At 40.4% G+C, this 20,697-nt stretch overlaps 1 protein-coding gene across 5 annotated transcripts in view; it reads right to left on the minus strand.

Annotated features, from left to right (window-relative positions):
- LOC134636040 (zinc finger protein 516) overlaps positions 1 to 17,370 on the minus strand; it is a 50,557-nt gene extending 33,187 nt beyond the window's left edge. For 2 of the 5 annotated variants that reach the window (XM_063485793.1, XM_063485799.1), the window contains exon 1: positions 17,268 to 17,370. The gene's annotated coding sequence lies outside the window, so the exon portion shown is untranslated. Of the gene's footprint in view, positions 1 to 14,575; positions 14,814 to 17,267 lie in introns of those variants that run through there. The other 3 variants (XM_063485798.1, XM_063485794.1, XM_063485795.1) reach the window with 3 other exon arrangements.
- Between the last annotated feature and the right edge of the window lie 3,327 nt (positions 17,371 to 20,697).

Raw genomic sequence — 20,697 nt, forward strand, 5'->3', positions numbered from 1 at the left:
CTCCAACCAAGCTGTGCAGCTCAAATGTGGATGTGTGCGTGTGAACATGCATGTCTGTTTGTCACGTTTCATATACCTGCATGAGCTCTTAAACACAGGATATTTTCTTACTTTGTTTTGATATATTTTACTTGAAAAATATTAAATCAAACAGGCAACAACAACAACAAAAAATCTCCCACTACAGATTTCTAATGTTTGTACATAACAGTGAAAAAAAGAGATCTAAATCTGCTACTATATATACTGATGGAACATCTGTCTTCAGAGGTTTAACTGAACATGCTTGTTTCAAAGAAGCGGCAGCCAAAAGTCACATTTGACAGGTTTTCTTGCAAAACATGACAAAAAAAAAAAGGAAGATGAGCAACACCTGCGTAAGTGACACACAAAAACTCCAAAACATGAAAAACTTGTGAATGACTAAGTAAATTACATCCAAGACACTTCAAGTGTTTCTAACAGATGAATATAAATATGACAAAACAGGGAGGTAAACACTCCATATGCATCTAAATCAGCCCACAATGTCAGTTTATTTTCCCTCCAGATGCAGGTGGGCCTAAGAAAACCAGATCACTTCATTCTACTGGCAAACAAGCAGAATTATGCAAGCCGCCTGTTTGCAATAAAACTCCATGCCACAACCTGATCTGCACCAGTTGCACTGTTTAGATAGTAGTGGGTTTACCAGATTGACATGTAGAAGCAAGCAGAACCTATACCGGCATGAACGTCAGGCTGCCACCCTGTCTAGTAATAGGTTATGTGATAACAAATAATAAGTTAATGATAACAAATTGCTGTCAACTGCTTGATTCCAATTTTTTCATTTTTCACTTTTAATGAAGAAAAGTATCTTGTACACGCAGTGTATGAGTTTGTGAAACTATAACAAATTCTGAAACACTAGGTTTTCAGACTTTTTGAACAACAGTTTTAGTAATGAAATAATTTTTGTAGTTCTTATATTTTCCTGTTATTTATTATTGCTAAATAAAAACTGAAGTTTTCAGTAGAAAAATGATTCAGTGGTACTTTTAATTTGTAGGGTCTTTAGTATACAATATTAAATTCCTTGAGGTGATAGCTGCTGGGCATCAGCGCTATATGATTAAAACAGTTGAATTTAATATAATTTAGCACCTCACTGGCTGATGATAAACATGGTTTATCATAGTACTTTGATTCAGATTGTAACATTGGGAGGGAGAGCCTTCAGTTTTCAGGCCCCTCTTCTGTGGAACCAGCTTCCAGTTTGGATTCGGGAGACAGACACTATCTCTACTTTCAAGATTAGGCTTAAAACTTTCCTTTTTGCTAAAGCATATAGTTAGGGCTGGACCAGGTGACCCTGAATCCTCCCTTAGTTATGCTGCAATAGACGTAGGCTGCCGGGGATTCCCATGATGCATCGAGTTTTTCCTTTCCAGTCACCTTCTCACTCACTATGTGTTAATAGACCACTCTGCATCGAATCATATCTGTTATTAATCTCTGTCTCTCTTCCACAGCATGTCTTTATCCTGTTTTCCTTCTTTCACCCCAACCGGTCACAGCAGATGGCCGCCCCTCCCTGAGCCTGGTTCTGCCGGAGGTTTCTTCCTGTTAAAAGGGAGTTTTTCCTTCCCACTGTCGCCAAAGTGCTTGCTCATAGGGGGTCATATGATATGATTGTTGGGTTTTTCTCTGTATTTAATATTGTGCTATCTACTGTACAATATAAAGCGCCTTGAGGCGACTTTTGTTGTGATTTGGCGCTATATAAATAAAATTGAATTGAATTGAATTGAACATGATGGCAACAAAGGTATATAACAACTACAATGAGTAGCCTACTATGCCCACATAACTTTTGCTCTGTACAATCACACACAGTTCCATCATTAAGTTAGCTTGACATCTCTAGTTTGTAGAAATACCTTTTCTGGAGCGCTGCTGTGGCTAACGTTTGTGATCCAAGATAAACTCTACACAATGACTCTCCATTCATGGAGCTACAGTAGTCTACAACAGACTTTATGAAGTTAATGAGCAGTGTTGGGTAAGTTACTTTAAATTAGTAACTTAGTTACATTACTAGTTACTTCTATCAAAAGTAACTCAGTTACCTCAAGTTATTCGTTACTTTCAAAGTAACTAGTTACTAGGGAAATTAACTTTGGTTTTACTCAGAATTCTCTTATTAATGTGTTGCTTCCCTAACTGGATACCCAGCAAGGATGCCAGTCTTCTAGCTTGCTTACATGTTAGCACTATCCTGCCACAAATGCACTGTCACCTAATGGCCTGAACCTAAAATGGCAGTGTAGTAGTGTGAGTGCAAGTTAATGATGAAATGAATGAAACTAAATTAGAAATGAACAGTGTTTGTTTTATGTGTCACTTTTTATCTGTCTGTTTTAATCTATTTCTATTGTTTCAAACCTCTATAAATGCAAACACATCATTTTGGGGTTGATGCAACAGTGTTATAAATCTAATCACTGTACGTAGTATAACTAGGAAGAAGCAGTGGATCACAAAGCACGACATACAGTGTGATGAAACTTTTGAAAGGTATATTTATTTTTGCCATTTTAGCAGTGCCAACACTAAACTGTGCCTCAGACCATTTAGGAGCTGTAGGTATCAAAATAGTGCAAATAATTTAGTGCAAAAATGGTTCAACATAAACACAGTGAGGTTTGTCCATTCTGTGTAAACTGTAAGCTGAACTGCACCAACTGGAGACCTCATGTTCAGTAATGACAGGCAAACTTAAAAGTCAGCCTCACAAAGAAAAATAAAATAATAAGTATTTTCAGCCTCATAAATAGTCAATATTTAACCAAAATAACATTTCCTCCAGTCAGGTCATGTAGATAAATAAAATATGATGGTAGATTAAGTGCTTCAGTGGTCTAAGATTCTAGCCTACGTCACAGCATCACGTGCGCTTTTTATGTCCAACACGGAAACTGCAGTCGTGGTGCTTTCGATTGTACTCGGAACTCGGAAATTCTGCCTTCCGAGTAGGAAGACGTAGGTAACTCCAGACTGCAGATGAGCTGCATATGTGTTTAATAGTAATTTGTTTTTGTAGAGGGCTAGCAAAACAACCGTTTTCGAGGGCGTCGCCATATTGGAACCCCGACTTCTCTGACGAGGCTAACCAGAACGCCGTTTACTCGAGTGTGACATCATTCCCAGGTCCGTGTTCCAATTTCCAAGGTAAGTCGAACGCAACACATGAAGTAACGAATAACGACCCTATCTAAATCCCAGAAACGATAAACGTGTTCCTGATTTTGGCATAATAACTAGTTACCGTGCTCGTTACCACAATAATAACGTAGTTACTGTAACGCGTTACCTAATAACGCGTTAGTCCCTACACTGCTAATGAGTTAGTTTATCATTCAATTCTGGACAGAACATATTGTTCCTGAAATATTATGTCTGGTGCACCAGTGGTTAAGGCACACCACACAACCACAATGGCCATGATTCAATTTATGATCAGAGAAACTTTGTAGGATTTTTTAACTCAATGTGTTCTATACCTTTCTATTGTGTTAACTTTTAAAAATGTAAGATGAAAAACCTCCTGAAGGTCAAGTCAAACTGTAGAAAAAAAAATGCTGTCTGGCAGCTTTGCCTGTGCTCAATCTCGATGAACTCTTTAAATTCCAGGAGATATCTGACTGAATTTGAATTAAGTTTTGTCTATCGCACCAAGATGACTGTATATTATATTAAAGAAAAACCCTAAGACAAAGAAGGGTTAGAGTTATGTGCTTAGCCATAACCATTCAAGTTATGTAGTTGTAGCAATCTACCCATCTAGTCTTCTTTTCAGTGAACAATCAATTTTGTATTCTGATAATGAAAGTCTGAGAAAAAGCCCAAATTCTTAATTGTAGCAGCTTGACGCAGCTCACCACTTAATGTTGAGTCATTAAATTGGACAGGCAGCTGAGGATAATATAGGAGAAGGCAAATAATGCATCAAACAGTAATGTTTGCACAGCTTTCCCTAAAGAGATCAGAAACCTCCAGTGGGAGCTACTTGCATTACCCAGGCCATTTAAACCAGGCAACCAGCCACCTAACCACTGCTAAAAAGCAACAGCTCACACATGAAGTGAGGGACAGAGGATCGAGGATTACACACAGTCCCTCTCTCCAAACCGCACCAGTGGATAACTTTACACAACACACTGTACTGACTGAAGATGGCAGGATGGGTTACTAAAAATGGACACAGCTAACTTCTAATAAGAAACATAAACACATGGAGGCAGACACAAAGTCTGCTGATAAACCTGCATTTGCAATAGTATCAATTTAAGATAAGCAGGGCTCTACCATACAAAAAGGAAAAAAAATATGGCACTGTCATAGCAAAATATAGTTTAGGATCATATATGTGGTCGTACACGTGGACAATAATGTGGAAGCATTGGAAAGAGTCAGGGCAAGAGACTAAGGAAACTCGTTGCTTATATTTCCAGTGTGATGCAGCCTAATTAATTACGTATTTATTGTAGAATTAACCAATACCTCATGCACTGAACTGATCTAATAAGGCAGTCTAAATTAGTTCCACACATTTAGTAGCAGCACTTGTTTTAAGCTGCCCAAAACAATTCCATTGACGTTTGAAAAATAGAAACAGAAGTTCTAAATTTGAACTTAAATTTGGCCCAAACTGATTTTTTTTTTGCTCATACAAGTATTCTAATTCATCCACACATATTCGTAAAACCTCCTCCTTAGTTCTACCTGGCACGTGCATGGCACAGAGCTTGCTGCCCAGGTACTTAAATCTGAGTACACCACCTGCTTCTGGGACACAAACCAAATTAAAAAAAATCAATATGCATTTAAAGGAGTCATATCAGTATATGTACAGCAGTAAGCCAGTACGACGTTACAGATAGTACAACTATAGCATTGGTTTAAGGGGGAATTTACATCTCACACTGGTCTCAGTATGATTCAGTGTAAAGTAATGCATTTACTGCATTAAAATGTTTTGGGAGTTTTTTGACCCACTTCCAGATTCTAGTTTCTAGACGAGTCCTGACCATGAGGAGTTCTGACCTCGAGTTTCCTGTTTCCATGTTTGAGATTATGCCCGAGATTAGGACTCTGTATATGGGTCAAATTTTTTGTATGATTTATTAAGGTCTTATTTTCAAGGGAAGCCCGCCTTTTGTGACTATCCTTAAGACTATTAATTAGGTGATTTTGTACAGTTGGTCAGGTATAATCTGATGGGATTAGCGGCTACGCTCTTTAAATAGAGGTCTGCAGCCAGGGATTAGATGATCGCAGCCAGCTGTATTTAAGAGCAACAGATTTTCATCTCCTCGGTTTTAGTTTTAGGGTAAAAGAGCAGAAACGGCCACTGCGCTGTTTGTTGCTATGTGCAGCATTTAAACATGTGCAAATATTGAAATGAAAATCTGGGGTATTTGCTCTGCTGGCCTCATTTCTTTTTAGCAGGGAGTTTGTTAATAAATCTTTGCTATTGGGATGGGTTTAGCTGGTATGGTCTAGGGCTGGGGAGGGCAGTACCAGGGGCCCTTTTACCTTCCTCCCTTCAACCATCCTCCTCACATCTGGATACAATGTAGGAACAGGGCACTGAGGCCAGGCAGATAGCTAAAGGGAGGCTGTCTGTGTGCTGAGGGATTCTTTACAAAGCATCAAGAGTGTTGCTGCTGCTGCTGCTGCTAGTAGCTGTAGATGTTGGGGTGTTAGGGTTGTGTGTTGTGGATGGGGGGTGGGGGGAAAGGTGGGGAGGGGGTGCTAAAAAGCTCCCTATCTTTGGTCTCTTCTTTCCTGTGTAGTTGACTGCAAGGCCCCGGAGCAACAGACGAACAGAGAGACAGCTGGGAACAGAGGTAAAAAGCAGACAGCAACCAGGAAACACAATGGGAGACCAAAAACATGTTTCTGTTCTTAACAGGCTAAATGCACTGGATATGACGCTGTCAAAGATTAAATACAGTTATAACTGTGATATTACTAAATGAATACTAAAAATGAAAACCACTGAAGCTGCAGATTTTTTTAATCTACACAAAGTTTTTCCCAAATTCTCACACAAAGGCAACTTTGCCACCGACTGTCCAGAATGATGTGTGTGATGTTAGTAGGAGGTAATGTTGCCTCCAGCTGATAGCCTCAAACACTCAAGCTGCTGATAGCTCAGTAGCTGATTGAGTCAGATCACTTCTTTCTATTTTCATACATCTATTTCTTTCTTTCTTTTTTTTTTTGGGGGGGGGGGGGGGGGGGGGGTCTTTCTTTTCCATATTGTGAGATTTGTAGTCTTTAGTCCCAACTGATGCTAACTCAAGTGGCAGCACCTGAGGACATTTGTTAGACTTCTCATTGTTCCCTTGGGAGACAAAAAAAAAATCTTTAAGTAACTTTTTTTCTCTTGAAAGTGAACTTTACTTTTAATATTACATAATAGTTTGATCTAAGAAATAGACAAACATAGGCAAAGAGCTCAACTAGTCTCTACAATCTTCAGCTGGTCTCACTTGAAAGAGCACAATGCAACGTATGCCACTCCCAGTCATAACAACGCTTCAGTATTTGTGCTACTGTGTTTGTGCTAGATAAGGTTGTTTTCCCTTCTCCTTCCATGCACAGGAGAATCCTCGAGAGCAGATCACAGACACGCACATGGCCTCCAGTCTGCATCCAGATTGATTTCATCACGCATGCATGCTTGCAATTCACCTGGATGTCTCAGCCACACTGAGATTTCGGGTGAGCTCGCTAATCTTTGGGCGACCCTCTTCCCCCTCACCTCTGTCCTCAGTGACCCTGACGCCTGCTTGACCCAGAGCACCTCCTGGTCCTACTTCCTCAGCGCCTCAGAGATGATGTAATCACTGTTCTATGACTGTCCCTCTTCTCCAATAGGGCTTTAATTTAGCTATAGTTGAATAGACAGTGGTCTCAGAGTAAATATTACCCAAATTTGGATGTTTTTCTGTTTTTGTTTCTTGTTATTCATTCTATGGATTCATTTTGAGAAAAAGTAAAACATGAACATTTGGGGAGTTTGTTACAGCAATTGTTGTATTTTTATGTTATATTCCCTTAGCAGGAGGTGGTTCCTCATCCATTATGATCAGCAAACGTTTGTTTTGGGTTTTTTTTAACAGAGTAAAGTCCATCATTCCATCTATAACCCCCCACCCCCACCAACCCGCACGCACACACACATACAAACACAACTCACTAAAACACATCGTGGCAAGGTTAGGCTGACATCAGTGGCTAACGATCAGTTCCTCTGTGGGCTGAATGATTAGCTGCAGTAGCCTGGAGACATTTCCAGCTTGTTTCCCTAAGTTAGTCAGACATGTAACATCACTGGCCTTCAATCTGGACTAACTACATCCACTCTTCTTCCATTTTCTCTCTGATTCTGTGTCCCCCCTCCTCCTGCCCAAAAAGACTTCTTCTGACTAATAGATGTTGCTAGCAATGTAGTAGTAAATATGGGGCACTTGAGATGGATCAAGTCAAGTGGAGAAGTAGACAGCAGACTTTAAAGTGTGTTGTATTTAAAGTTTTTTTTTTTTATATATAAGAATGGAGCAACAACAGTAGTTAATGAGGAGGATTAGGCAACCCTGTATGTGTGTGTGTGTGTAGGGACAGTGTGGCAAGAAGTAAAGCAAATGAAAATATTTGCAAAGTACTTTTAAAGTGGTTATTCATAACTTCCTTTTTTTTAATGTTTGCGTTTTTAGTTCCCATAAGTGGCATTCTTTTTCTTTGTCTGTGCTGCCCGAGTGGAAGTCACCTATTCTTAACTTCTTCCCTGCATATAAGTTTTTTTGAACTGTGGTGAATTTTCCAAAGAAATCAAGCCTTAAAAAAAATCTGAACCTGTACATGTAAGCAATGGGGTTCTTAAAAATTTCTGTAGGCATTTGCATCCCCATTTAGAGTGTGTTTATTAAATGGCAGGGAATGGGTATGTTAAAAAATGAACCTCTCTTCTTAGGAAACGGTTCACCCAACCCCCCACCCACCCTTAATGCCCTCTGGGCTGCTGTGAGTTTGGATTAAGTTTGGGTGCTGCGTCCCCTCTCTGCCGAGCCCTGTGAAACACACACAGACACCTACATGCTAAGTGACTGTGTCGTCTTGGTTTATCAAACCTTAAAAAAAGGGTAGACATAAAAACCAGGCAAGGTAGAAAGAATGCAGAGATGGAGATATTTCAAAATATTCTTCAACTGATGTATGCTTACGCACTCTGCAACAGTGAATATGGAATGCTTCTTATCTCGGTTAAAAGAATATTCTATAACGAGACACATATTTCAATATAAAGTAAGTAATAAATCAGCGGTAAATGGTGTTTATGTAGCTAAATTGAAGGTATCACTTCTTAAATTCCCTTTGTATAGCTATCTAATTAGACTGTGTATGTGAGTGGTGTGTAGGATATGTGTGTGTTTGTGTAAAGCAGCAGATCAATAAGGGCAGTCTACTACAGTGACATCTGGGCTGGACAAAGACTGCCGTTCCTCTCCCCTTCTCTCTCTCTCTGAATCCCCCAATCATAGCCACGTGGTCCTCTGGGCTGTTTCTCTCAGCTAAGCTTATTTCTCTTCTTTAATCCAGCAGCAATCACAGCAACAATGCCAAGCTTCGGTTCATGGACGCAGGCAGAAATCTATTAACTATGATCACTATGTCAGCTCAAACCTGATAAGTGCCGCTAATGAATCCAGCGCAGTCAGCTCAGCGCTGCGTTGCTCCTGGTTGTTATTTTATTGTATCGTCAATAATGCGTAAGGCGGAAAATCAACATGAGTGACGGTGATGGACAATGTGGCTTGTAATGTGGCAAAGGAGCTTGTGTTTGAACTGAAGCAAGAGTCAGATTTTCTGCAAAAACTCTCCAACACATCCCACTCTTTGCAACTGAAGAAATCTATGCACTGACAAGACTCTGCAACACCGCTTGCATCCCTACAGGCCCAACCCTGCTGTGAGCGTCCTCCGCTAATAAATGGCGGCACTGATAAATGGAGTCGATATCCAACCCTGATCATCAGATCATCAGCCACTCAGTGGGGCCCACCCCTGATTTCAGTGATGGTCCCAGCCTACTCACAGCTGGTGAAAATATTATTTATTAGGGCAACTAGTAGGAGTATCAGCAATAGCGCTAATCAGACCAGGCAAACTGTCAGTGTTGGAAAACTGCAAAAATACTGGCACACACCTACACGTGTCAAAAAGGTAGAATGTAGCGCAAATGTATGACACACTGGTTTAGCAGTCGATATAACAGTCCGACTGTTATATCTTTTTCTATTTAATATCTGGTTCATCCTGCGTGAGTCCTGTAGTTTTTAACAAGTTTTGTCTCAAGAGCAGAAGGCTAATGCTAGCATGTAGAGTTAGCATGGCTGCTAGAAAAAGAGAAGAGAAAACTTTGCCATGCTTTGTTAACTGCATGCATTTGGCTCTTGTATCAGGGCAACCAGGCTTATTAGACACACAACACACATAGCTCAGGTATGGAGATAATGTTTTAAAAATGTTGGTTTGCTAGGTTTAGTAGGATGAGCTGCCATATTTAGCTAAGGCTGCCAGCAGCAATTGCAAATGCCTGCTAACATTATTTTAGTGTACTTTCTATTTTGTACTACAAAGTATGGAAATATAGGATTTATATTAAATTTTAAAAGCTCAAATTGACCTGTTTCAGGGGGGTGTTATACTAATTTAGTTATTTATTCTATTTGTTTGTTTTTTCTTTTTACCAAGAACCAAAGATCCAGCTCTTACCATCAGGCATAAAAAGCACATGCAAATACACACACGGGTTACACTGTTGATTTCATTATTTAAAATGGAAACAAACGTATGTGCTCTTGTAAAGCTTATACCTAAGAAGAAAAGAGTAAATATATAAAAATAGATACTTTAAATATAACCTGAGTAAAAAAAAAAATACATTGCAGTAAGAGGAACCCCTCACACTAACTACTCCTAACATCACTAAAATACTTTGGAAATGAGCAATCTCGCAATGACTAAAAATGCTACCTTGTGTCACAAACAGTTTCCATTAGACTCTCAGTGGATGTGTGCAAATGACAGTATTTAGAATGTGACTTTTACAACATGAAAAATGTGGAATTTAGTTGAAAATCATTACTGTAGGTTGCACCTACACCCACCTAAACCAGCTTCAGCTAGTTTATGAAGGGAACTGTGCTCTGCCATTATTATATCAGTAACCCTAGTAAGGATAGATATAATAAAGTAAGCTGTGCCAGATGTACTGTATATAAATGTGCACTATCTATATCTATATATGGCTTTCAAAGGGAAGTTATTCACTCCCATTAGGGCTTGCTGTCTCAGAGGGGTTTTCCACCACTGCATCAGTAAACTTTAGGTGGGAAAAAGTGAATCCTTCCCAAGTCTGAAGATCACACTTTGCTGAATAGATGCGTACTTAATTTAAAAAAAAAACAAAACACCATTGTCTTTCTCTCCCCACCCCAACACTATGAGTAGATGACTAAAATGGCCTGTGCCTAAATCCCCCCCCTACCCCCACCAGCTCTAACCCCTTAACCCCTCTCCTATCTTAATCCCCTGATTACTACATCATTTTATTTGGGTCTAATTTAGACAGATATCTGTCTACACAGTTTAGTACCTGGACAATGCTGCTTGGCTTGGCACAGACTGTATTGATCCATACGGGAGGGGGGTAGAGGGTGCAGGTGCAATCGGAATAAAGGGATTAACTGCACACCTGTTATCAAAAGTTTTAAGAAAACTGTGGGCACCACAGGAACAGAAGTTAGTAGAGAGGACAAAACATCCACTGGAAATGTGTGGGATGACAGCAAATGCAAAATTCCTTCTGATTATCCTAAGCAGTAAGCAATACGTTTCCCACGGAGGGCTCATTTATAATTTAATCCAGGAGCTTGGTGTTTCTAGGCTAACACAGAGAGACTGCCCTTTCAGAGTGGAAACCCCCACCATGTAGCAGGGAATCAATGCCATCACCACAGAATAGACACTAGACCCCGTATTAAAATGATGTGGCTGTGTGGAGCACCAGTAAAAAGACAATAAATTGTTTGATTTTTTTCCTCCTCCATTTCTGATTCATACCAGAAAATTGTTTTTGCGTTCGTCATTTCCCATCTCCAATCCAACTTCAGCATGTCACAAAGTTACTTAACCATGTAAAGGCAGATGCGTACATGTTTGCTTTCATGTAAAAAGCACTGATATGATCTAAAACATAACAAGGAAGAGCTGAGAGAGGGGAAAGGGGGGGGGGGGGGCAGCAGGGCACACAGAATGACTTCAGACTATATGCCTCTGCAGAAAAACATATCTGTCCTCTGATTTGATGACTTTTTTTCCTTTCATATCAATTATAGTTTCAAACCACACAACATTACCACGAGCAGTTGGGACAGAGATGAGAAAGTACGGTCAAAGCAGGGTAGTAATTACAGTGAAAAGTGGACTGAATGGATCGGATTTACGAATTGTGTATGCAGGACAACACAATTAGCCAGCTTTGGAACCATTCTCTGTGAATTCAGCAAGGTCTTAGATACCACCAACAGAGAACGCTCACACCCCAGTATTACAGGGAAAAAAGGATTTTTACAAAGGTCTTTACTAAAAGATTTAGACACTTAAGCCATTACCATTTTCTGAAAAAGATACTAACAGGGATTATTATTGTTGTTTTAAATCTGTGCACCCTGCTTATGAGGAGGAACATTCATGTTTCTCACCGACTTTTTTTTTTTTACTACTTTTTTTCTTCCCATCAGTTCATAAGAAAAATATACCCTTTTTTTAGCCAATGATTTGCTCTTTACACTGACTATTTATGAAGTTTTTTCTTTTAAGGTCTATGCTGGAAATGACTCAATGAGAGCATCAACAATGAAGTGGAACAATAAAGCTTGAGGCCAGACAGACAAAACGCTGAGCTAAAAAGTCACAATAGATCATGCACATTATATCACTACAAGCAGAACTTTCCCACTGAACATTATCAGTTCATCCTTTCTTAATGTTTATATACTAGAGCAGCTTTAATACTGATTGTTGAGCAAGAGACAGTTAGGCAAATCATAAGTTTTACCCCATGTCCAGTTCTGAAAATCGACTATAAACAAGAGTCTGTATAGTGTTTAACCCCCCTCCAGTGTGGTGAAGGTAAATGACTCTGTACATGGTGAAAAGGCACAAGGCAGTAATGAGTAATGAAAACAGCCGAGTTAGTGCTGCCATTCAGTAAAGGGCCTGCTGCTGTGGAATGTGAGGCGCCATTCATTCACATGGGTTAAAAATGCATTTCTGCCACCACAAAGCCCTGCCTTGTCCTCATTGTTTCTCGCCACACCAATAAAACACTTCTACACTCTGAAGGGACAATACAAACCCCCACTCCAAAAAAAAAAAAAAAAAAAAAAAAAAAATTAAATTGCTAATTTTACTCCCACAGATACAGGAAGAACAGGAGGGGAGGAGTTAGGGGCTGGATGAACTTTACAAATTAAAAAAAAAGTGCCAGGGTAAGATAAAAAGTCAAGGTATGGCTCAGAGTTTGATCTTGATAAGCACAAGGATGGAAAACTGAGTGCACAAACTGCGTGCGACAGACAGGCAGTTCTACTGAAGATATTCGCAGCACTTCTTCGGTTTATGCAAAGACACGCAGTGGTGGAAGGCAATCAAACACAAAGGCTTCACTCGAGCCATGCATAAGCTCTCCGGGGACTTGTTTGTGAATGTGAGGCATCTGTGCTTTCCAAAAAGTTCTCAACTCCCTGAACATGACTTACATTTGTATTAGTCAAGTGATGAACCGTCATAATTCACATTTAAACACAGGTCATGTTCCTCTTTCACTCGGCTGCGATGGTCAACAAGTGACGTCACTGCTTATTTACTTCTATGACATAACCTTCTAAGAAAAAATAATACCCCCAACGCTGAACTCGTCAGCTACAGTTAATCCTGTTTGCAGCTTTTCCTTCACTCTTGGATTAAGAAAAGGAAAAAATCTAAACAAACAAAAAAAATCAATTAAACATTCAGAAAAGCTACTTTTTTCCAAACACCCCCCTCCATAACTGACTAAATCTGTTTGCCTATCACACCTATTCTTGTCAGTATCCATGAGACTCAGATCACACGTAACTGCTATTTATTATCTAACAGTCAATTTGGGGAAGTTAGATCATTTATTGTTGTTGTGCTGCGCTGCAGGGTGTTGTATTTGCTGGCACGAGCACAGGGCGAGAGTCGCAGGCCTAGAAATATTTAACATAATGTCTGAAATCTAACATAGGGGAGACAATGTAATCCTGTCTGCAAAACAACGCTCTGCCTCTCTTCCTCCCTCCTCCCTCGCTCGCTCCCTCCGCTCTCTACTTCTTTCTCTTTCTGTGTGTGTGTGTGTGTGTGTGTGTTTGTGTGTATGACCCTTACACAGAAGAAAAATGCTGTATCTTTCAACAGCTACAGGGGAAAACACTATGCCACAGAAAGATAATCTCAAAGAAAATAGGCAAGAGAAGACTGGCAGCTGAGGGTCCCGTGCACAATTAGAAACAAAGCCGTTGTAGCGGGGGACAGTGAAGGGAACACAACCCTTTTGCCAAAATTTTCTTACTTGTAGGGAACAGCTGAATATCACAGTATTTGGTGTATACGCATGTGTGTGTGTGGAAACTCCACTCGATACAAAGCCACCATTATTTAGGCTCCTATTTGAAGTCAAACTTCCTACACCAGCAGATAAAGAGAACAGCTACCCCCCTCCTCCCTCTCCGTGTTTTTTTTTCATCATCTGTATTGCTCAAACTACAAAGCAGGAAGGTGAGCCTGTTTTGGCACATGTGCACACTGGCATGCATGCGCACACTTTCTCCTCTATCTCTACTGCAAACTATGCTTTTACATAACTGTCTCCAGTGATAACTTTCTTTATAACCCCTTATAATATGCATCACTTTATTGATTTTGTTTTATCCTCCTTTATCACCTACAGTGCAGCTATCATTTACACTTACTGCTACCATTAAGATGTTTGAAACTGTTTTATGATACAGTTCTAATATCCCCGTGAAGCTCCTTTGGGATGTCAGTTTTGCCTACTATTTGCATAGCACCATTCCTAAGTGTATCACAGGATTATGTTGGCTTCTTCTTCTTCTTTTTTTGTTGTTGTTGCTTTTCCTAGCCACAAGGTTCCACTTATCAGTCAAACATTCCCCAAAATGACCCTTATCTCCATTGTAGCACATGCCGTTTGTTTTTTTTTACTGTCCCTGTCTTAGTCACTTCTCTCTCGCCTCTCACTTAAAGGAAATGACAAGGTTTCAAACTAAAGAATGTGTAACAGCCAAAGATTGCAGGAGCACCAGCAGCTGCTGCAGTAGTAGCAGTAGCAGCAGCAGTAGTAGTAGTAGCAGCAAGACCAGCCACCACGAACACACCCTCTAAATTACAAACAGTAATAATTATGTGAACTCACTTCCTCACCAGTTAAAACAACGCTGAGCAGCTCAAACAGTCGGAGAAAGAAAGGGGGGGGCGGGGGGGGCAGGTTTCCTAAAGCGTCCAAGAGTCCAGATCCAGCAGAGATACAGAGGAGACCCCGCTGTGTGAGCCAGTGCGGCGACTGACAACAGCAGCCCGCTGATCAACTTCGCCACAATCCTGCACGATTACTATTATTATTATTATCTCGGCCGAATTCCTGTCTCCTTGGGTTGTAGCTACCACAGTACAGGTTCCTCTCTCTGCTTCTCTCTCTCTGTCTGTCTTGTCTCTTGTCGTTTCGCTGCTGCTGCTTTTAGGTGTTGTCGGATATGTCATGACTCAGGGATAAAGTGACACACGGTTGGAATTATGTAGTAAATTTAGCAGCGACGTAAACAAATACTACTGTATGTTGAATACGGCTCCAAAAGATAGTGTACATTATGGCGTGTGTTGTTAGAGGTGCTAGCCAGTTAAATGGTAATTATTTTTGCTTAGGCTACATATATTTATATAGTTTCTGTATTTTCTGGTTTCTCTCATCTGCTCGTCTTTTGAGTCAATAACTTTTGTACTCAGAATGATCAGATAACGTTGGAAGACGTCACTTTGCGGATTCCATTGAGTAAGAGATTTATTGAGTGATTGGAAATAAAGGTCGCGCAGGGCATTGTTGATTTAGATTAGCCTGTAGGTTTTGATGTCACTTCATTAAAATTAATAATTTCATGCATTTGTTACTTTTCACGTTGAGTCACTCCATTTCCTACAATTCGCACGCGTTTCAAGTAAAGGAAGCACACTATAGGCTGGTCCGCACAGACTATCTTTTCATAAGCCATGCAACATCCCCCATGTCACAGCGAGATTCAACAAATCCTTCCTCTTTTAAAACCACCACACACTACTTTCTGATCACATTTTCTAGAATGTGAATGGCAGAGGTTATGAGAGCACCTGAACGCACCGTGCATGGAAAGAAGCCCCATCTGTGTGTGTAAGAGAGAGAGAGAGATTGTGTTTGTGAAACGGTGAGGTGCAAGATCGAGGGCGAACAAAAGAGAAGAAAAAAAGTTTGTCCTCGCGGTGTCACCAAACCTCTGCCCCCCACGCAGAGGACGTACATTCCACTCTCCGTGCTTTCACGTATGTCCATCGCTTCCTATCAGGGACACGTGAACTGGCGCCCGCGTGTGTGTTGGCAATTAATGATAAAGTGTCCAGAGAAGTGAAGAAGACACTCATCTCACAATGACCCCCGTGCGCAAATGTGCTCGTGTGTTATATTGGTATGAAATCCCTTTGACACTGGTGTTCTGGGCTTAGTTTTGCACACGCACATACACTCCCTCATTTTGGTATCACATTCACCTGTATGTACACGTCACATAATAGGGGTTACGTGAAACAAGGCGAAACAAGCCTCAGCCATCCCAACTGTCTTGCAGTAACCCCCCCCCCCCGTTGGAGCTTAGTGCTATTGTGAACCTTTACCATAACAGCAGGCACACATCCTGTAGGTGTGTGTCATCAACTGCGGGTGGGGGGGCAAGTAGTAGCCCCTACTTACACTATCTCACACGAACTACACGATCAACCCCCCCCCCCCCCCCCCCCTTACTTCTTCACTCCTCCCTCGCCACATGTCTTTCTCCCCCCCCCCCAAACACACACGCGCACGGGCACACACCCCGCATGCAGATTGTGAGAGCTTCAGCAGGCGCAGAGATTGAAAGAAGAAGAAACGCGACACACCAGAGAGCTTCCAGCGGTTTCAGATCCTCATATGTAATGTCTAAAAGAGCCACCGGACCCCGACTGCTGCCCGGCACCTGTGCCTTGCTCAGTGGCAGTTGTGCCATGTCTATTATGTAGGACACGGCTTCCTAATATGGATATTGCCCCCACCCTTCCCTAACGTCCACCTCCACCCTCCGTGTGAATAAAACAATCTCTAAAAAAGAGAGAGAGAAACTGTTCCTCCTCCTCTTCCTCCTCTTGGATGTTTTCTGTATTGAGCCTCTGAGCTGCCTCTTTTTTTTAACACTACTCAGAAGTCTACAGCTGCCATCTGTGTTTCTGATGCTGCAATGATAGAGTTTATTATCCAAAACATTACTCAAGGAAGAGATGTGTGTGTGTGTGTGTGTGTGTGTGTGTGTGTGTGTGTGTGTGTGTGTGTGTGTGTGTGTGTGTGTGTGTGTCGAGCTGATGGAAAGTTTGCCTGAGCTGAAGGATGTCGGTGGAGCATATTAACCAAGTACTCCACCTTTTATTCAAACGCGTTAGTTTGGTTTAGTCCCTTTTTTCTATCTTTCTTTCTTTTCTTTTTTTTGAAGGATCACATTAGGTATGAGGAGTCTCACAAATTCGAAGTATCATCAAACTGCTGTGACTCACTCAGTGTCTGTAAATCTGTAAAGAGTGGAGAATTTATACACACTTGTACATACTTCTGGTTCTGTTACATTGAGATAGCCATACACGATATATACACACACAGTGTTATATATATAAATACATATATATTTAAATCAACCACTACACCCTTTCTTGCATGTAACCTATTTATAAATCTAGATCAGACAATCGCATACCACCTACAACCAAATCCAAACACCGACGAGACCGCCCCTGTGTTTTTCTATGTGTCTAAAAGGCAGGGAAAGACGAGATGTGCGTACCTGCGTTATCCAAAAGAATAATCCAGGGTGACTTCAAGAAGCACAGACAATCCTAAAGGTGAAAGCATGCTCTTTGCAGTGTATGCTGAAGAGTATGATTGAGTAGGTCGAATCCATTCTGTCCCGTGAGGGGGGGTGGAGCAAGGTTTCCTCTCCGCTTTCACTCGACCATCACGCTTGTGCTTCGTTTTTGTAACACATGCATAAACTCAGCTCTTACCGTTCATATCACACAGGCTCGTGAGTTAAAATAAATATGCTCGACTTCGTGTTTGGGTGAGTGTTTTGGCAATTTCCTGACACCCCTCTTCTCCAACCGAATGGTTTCTCCCGCATTAAATGGAACTATCTGCTATTGTCTCATCAGCGAAAAGTTGTTGATACTGCTAAGGACTCAAAAAAGTGCGTCAGGAGTGTGAAATTGCCCAACCCAACCACTTCTTAGAAAAACGCTCAGGTTTTTGTTTTGTTTTGTTTTTTAATGCCACGACACATAAAGACACAAGGTGCCGATGAAATTTCACTCTTCTCCCGTGGAGTCTGATTATATTGACAGTTGATCCAGGGTGTTGTTGAGATCTAGAGTATAGAGATGATAAGGTTTATCTTACTGCAATATATATATATATATGTATATATATATATATATATATATATATATATATATATATATATATATATATATATATATATATATATGTATATATATATATATATATATATATATATATATATATATATATATATATGTATATATATATGTGTGTGTGTGTGTGTGTGTGTGTGTGTGTGCGTGTGTGTGTGTGTGTGTGTGTATATATATTGTTAACCATATGGTTAAAAAAAATCTGAGTAACTACATTGTGTGTTTAACCTTGAGAGAACCTCTTTCCCTTTTTTAACAAAGCTGTTACATACTGTACAATGACACATAGATAATATGCTGCCAGCATATTGTCTCATTCTCTGCTTGTTAAACATTGATTGTTTTGTTTTGTTTTACTTGTCCATGTGGAAAAGCCAGTATAAGCCTGACACGGTAACTATACAAGCGATTTACAGGCAGAATTTGCCCTCAGTTTAAAGATTTAAAACTGGCAAGATAGTCTTACAACGTGTATCTTCTTCTTCTTTTTCCTCTTGATGGAATGCATGACTATAGTCTGGTTTATTTTCAGTTAAGCAGGTTTGTAATCTTGTTCCACACAAACACATGCATAAACACACACACATACACATATACAAGAAGAGACAAACAAAATAACACAGAGAGGTCAATACTAAAAAGTCCAATACACAGACATAGGAGAAATTCAATGACTGTCAGCGCACGCGCACGCGCACACACACACACACACACACACACACACACACACACACACACACACACACACCGCTGCTAGTTCTAATTTGCTAGTTCTATTTTTTGAAATTTAGTTAAAAATGAAATTATTTGATTAACTGGCTCACTTTTTTCTCTTTTTTTTTTAAACATGCCCCAAAAAATGTGAGACAGGAACGAGTAAACAGTGCCTCCCTTGCAGGACTGGAAAGTCTGGAAAAGCATGAAAAATGAATGCGATAGCCCAAAGGTGTGGAAAAGTGTGGACGCGCATGCTTATTCAGTTCCAACAATTGTGATTACACTTAAAACTGTACATCAGTGTGGGACCTTTAATTTTTTATTTTTTTTTATTAAACCACCAGAGCAAGTTTTTTTTTTTTTAAATTGTCCAGGCATAAACACCACAATACTAAGCAAATCAACCCTACTGCTAACAAAATGCTCTGTAGCTTATTGTACTCTGAAGTCATGTGTAATAACTGTCACTCTGCTGTGTTGTTGTGGGTGTTGCGCAGAGGTCAGGCTTGTTTGCTCAGCACGACGCAGTGAGAGGGAGCCATGTTGCTGACTGCTGATGTACCAGTGACTTAAGATACACAGACATCTTATCAGCGACAAGCCCTGGAATTGTAACGGCAGGCACTGCTCTTAGTATAGGCAAACCCCCAGAGCTCCACACATCCTTATATACATTTGACATTTGTGTATCATAAGATACGCATCGCTTATTCCTCAGAATTAAGCAGTACTCCTATCCAAACGCGCACATACAAAAGAACGTGCACGCTGAGGCTTTTGAGTAAGGCATCATATCCTTGTTGAAATGTGATCTACTGAGCTAAACACATGAGAATTAGTGATAGCCCCTCTGGAACACACTAACAGATTTGTTTAGTAAAATGCACCATTTTTTAAATTTGATTTGACCAGAACACAAGAGTGCATGTAAACTTCCTTACACACATACACGCACACACGCGCGCACACACACATTCACTAGCACTATTGATGTTCATTATTATCATGTTATTTTTTTATGCATATTTATGCAATCCCACTTATATTTATAACTCATCATACACACACATTAGGGATATGTAGTTCCATGTAGTTGCCTCCATACTCTCTCTCCATGTAGCGTGTGAGTCACTGTTCAGATACTTCCTGTTAGAGAAGAGCCGTCTTTAAAACAGCCTCCCTTTCTCTTCATTCCTGCTTTCCAAGTCAGAGGGAACGTCAGGCCAAACACACACACACACACACACACACACACACACACACACACACACACACACACACACACACACATCACCAAGGTGTCCTCTCCCTCTTTTCTCTCTCTCTCTCTCCCCCCTCTTTGCCTCTCTGTCTTTTTCTCTCTGAATGAGCCAGCAGAGAAGCTTCTCTGTCGTTTGTTGCCCTTCAGTCTGCACCCAATCATTTTTTTAAAAAAAAAATATACCCAAATGAACCTTCACCTTTTTAGAAAAAAAAGGATTTGGATTTCTGATAAATATTGCACTGATGGCACATCTAGATAAACAGTGCATGCATGCATTTCCAAAGTGCTGCATGCATATCTACTTGTGCATGCGTGGCAGACACACACACACACACACAGAGCTTGGGGCAGCTCTTATAATAGCTACCCCTGGTTTTAACACAGTGATGTGCAGTTCTCCAGCCAGCACTGATTCACATTAGTGTGTGTGGCATCAGTGTTTATTTATTTATTTATTTGTATTACCTAACTAGAGTTTCAAATAAAAGGAGAACGTGAATGTGAAAACCACAATTTACTTCAAGCATCAGTAAGCAGCAAATATGACTCACACCCACAAAGCAATAAATTATCTGTTTTTTGGGGTTTTTTTGTTCCTCTATTTAACACGTGATAAATATTTGCTATTTTTGGTAGGGGGCTAACCTGTCTTACTTTAATTTGCCTCATGCTGTGACCCACATTCCTCTCCAAGTTTATCCCTTCTTGTCTTAAAATGGCAGTGCTAGTATATGCTCCCATATACAAGCCTTCTCCAGTGACTGACACCTCCAGCCCCCTTGTGCTCAATTAGCTCCTAGTGC

Source organism: Pelmatolapia mariae, linkage group LG10_11, assembly GCF_036321145.2.
Source record: "Pelmatolapia mariae isolate MD_Pm_ZW linkage group LG10_11, Pm_UMD_F_2, whole genome shotgun sequence".
In the NCBI taxonomy this organism is placed as follows: Eukaryota; Metazoa; Chordata; class Actinopteri; order Cichliformes; family Cichlidae; genus Pelmatolapia; species Pelmatolapia mariae.